The sequence below is a fragment of the Aegilops tauschii genome, chromosome 7 (genome assembly GCF_002575655.3).
Source record: "Aegilops tauschii subsp. strangulata cultivar AL8/78 chromosome 7, Aet v6.0, whole genome shotgun sequence".
NCBI lineage: Eukaryota > Viridiplantae > Streptophyta > Magnoliopsida > Poales > Poaceae > Aegilops > Aegilops tauschii.
In genome coordinates, this window is record NC_053041.3 from 132,104,073 (window position 1) to 132,107,127 (window position 3,055).

A 3,055-nucleotide genomic window follows, 5' to 3' on the forward strand; every position below is an offset into this window, starting at 1 on the left:
TCATAGAGATGAGTATCTGAGTTACGAGTTTGGCACACAATTAAGACATTGTGGAAAGTGTTTCACAATTAATACCGCCTGGAAACACCATAGTGTGATGGTGTGTCCGGACATCATAGCTGCACCCTATTGGATATGGTGCATACCATGATGTCTCTTATCGAATTACCACTATCGTTTATGGGTTAGGCATTAGAGACAACCGCATTCACTTTAAAAGGGGCACCACGCAATTCCGTTGAGACGACACCGTTTAGAGAAACCTAAGTTGTCGTTTCTTAAAAGTTTGGTGCTGCGATGCTTATGTGAAAAAGTTTCAGGCTGATAAGCTCGAACCCAAAGCGGATAAATGCATCTTCATAGAATACCCAAAAACAGTTGGGTATACCTCCTATTTCAGATCTGGAAGCAAAAGTAAATACAAGATGGTTCTAATGAAAATGGTACATGCATACATTCCACGGTCCAAATGAAAAACATGACACATGCCACATGCCACGGTCCAAATGAAAAATACAAGATGTTTGGTCAACGAAAGTCAACGGCTTATCACAACATAAACACACGTTTGATCGGCGAATGCTCCAAGCATGTTTGCGGGCTGCACAGAGTGGAGGAGACTTGTGGCAGCAAAGCATGGTCGCCCGTCTTCCGCGAGATCAGGTCCCTATAATAAAACAGATGAATTGGTCCAAGGGTTAGATGCGGAAAAACAATGAACAAATGGATGCATAAGAAGCTAGCTCCGTAATTTCCTTGCTTAAATAATGAGAAACTACAAACATTGCTTAGATGTTTAACAAATTTTCATATTGTATTATATAATCTGAGCATGGAAGATAGTACTAGCAGACTAGACTAGACGACACATATAAGGCTGGTCATAGTGGGAGCAACTTAGGTAGTAACATAACGCATTTCAAGAAAACTTTGCTTATGTGGCATGTAGTTAATGATGAAACAGGTGTTTAGAGTAACATAGCGCTTCCCGAGAAAGGATGAGTCTACAAGCTAATAAATGAATCCATCTATGACACTACTACTATGTTACTTTGCACTATGAAAGTAGTAACTTAGACCAGTGTCATATGCATGACACTAGTATATGTTACTCCCCACTATGACCAGCTTAATTAGAGTAGAGAACCAATGTTGCCATAAATGAGAACCAATGTTCCCATAAATTAAACTAGAGCCATATAGACTAGATGTCAGATATAACTTTTCTGCCAACAATGGAATCAGGAATGCATACGCTTCGCCAGTCCAGGGTCCATATATATGTATGCACAGATTCGAAAATGAGAAGGCTCAAGCTTGGAAAAAAGACTTGAAGTTACAGGGAACAGTCTCAACCTGAAGACAAAAGAGGTGATAAATGAAATATGATTATAGGTAGCAAAAGATTCATCAGCAGTTCCCCAAGCACAGAAATGGCATGTAATTAATGCTACGAGAGCCAATTTCATCTACTGCAAGAACAAGCAAGGATGAATACAGGGCTTAAGCTGGACATATGACAAGGATGAGGCCACCATACTCAATCGTAGACATAGCAAAACAAGGTATAAATTTGTGCCACCAGCAGGCACATGACAAGGATTAGGACACATGACTTACACACCTATCATCTCCCAGCAGGTATTTTCGGAATGAGACTAGATGAGATGATATATACCACAGCCTGCCCAGTACAAGCCTTGACAAACGGTGGCACATGACGGACCTAGCAAATCAGTGTCATTCTTCTCAATAGAAATGGGCAATCGATCAGTAGCATAAGAAATGGATACGTAGGGACGGATGAAAGGATCAGAACAGGGTATTGTTGTGTGCCAGGGGCCTGACTACTTAGCTGCTTAGACCTCCGATGAAATGAGTCGCCTCGCCTCTCCGGAAGATCATAGATGACATTTAATAAAACAGCAGGGGCGTGCAGTTCAGTTTGTCAAATAACCAAAGCCTTTTAAACAGAAATGATATACTGACAAAGAAAGAAATTCAGTTGTTATATTCAGTTTGTCAACATTAGAAGATCAATTATATGTTCAGCTCACTTAGTTGTTATAAGATCAGTGGCAAACAAAGAAATATATTCAGCTCACTTAGTTGTCACCACCAGACCAAATTCATCAAGCACAACACATACAAAAGATCAAATATAACTACGCTTAATATGATTCGTCACAAATTCAGAGTAGCATATATTGTTCCATTAACAGATCAAGCAGCACCAGAGAAACATCCTCGTACAACCAACCACGACTACGCACTAATCATCATCCATCCATCCAACGATTCCCAACATCCACATCAGACCATGAAATTGATCAACCGCGTGATCAACAGTGGTCACCAGGAGGGGGGCGAACTTGGCTAACTTGGTGACGGGCAGTTTGGACCGGCAGCTCAGAGACGGCGTCGCCGGGGAGAGACGAGGTAGCAGCCATGGCCGGGCGGATAGAAAACCCTAGACGACGAGGGGAGGAGAGGGGAGACGAGGCGAGGACTTACCGCAGGGGAGAAGTCCAGTATGCCGGACGAGATCGCCGGCGTCGAGGCGTCGGGCAGCGGCGGCGTCTCGGGCGGCGGCGTCTTGACGAGTCGGGCGGCCAAATCCTCGAGGGGGGGCTCGAGGGTTCTGAACCACGTGGGAGGAAGTGGATGGAAGGGGAATAGAGGGGGTTCGGCCCATGTAACCTCGCCTACCAAACGGGCCGACGGGGTTTTGCGAGGGTTCTGGGCCTCGCGGGGTTAATCCTCGGAAAACCCCTCCGGCCCACGTCTACCAAATGAGGCCTAATGGATTATATTACTCCCTCCGGTCCTTTTTAGTTTGCATATAAATCTTGTCCGAAGTCAACGTGTCTCTGCTTTGACCAAACTTATAAACAAAAAGTATCAACATTCACAATGCCAGATCAATATTGTTAGATTTGTTACGAAATGTAGTTTCATGGAAAATATATTTGGTATTGTAGTTGTTGACTTTTTAAAATATATATATTTAGTTGAAACAAATCTAATACGCGGAGTAAAAAGGACCCGAGGGAAT

The 3,055-nt window shown here is 43.3% G+C and overlaps 1 long non-coding RNA gene across 1 annotated transcript; it reads right to left on the reverse strand.

The window, feature by feature from the left end:
* Positions 1-356: 356 nt before the first annotated feature.
* Positions 357-2,651, reverse strand: LOC120968036 (uncharacterized). Its single transcript, XR_005762034.2, has 2 exons — positions 2,515-2,651; positions 357-667 (listed from the first exon to the last, which is right to left on the reverse strand). It is a non-coding gene; the product is annotated as an uncharacterized lncRNA (long non-coding RNA).
* Positions 2,652-3,055: the final 404 nt, after the last annotated feature.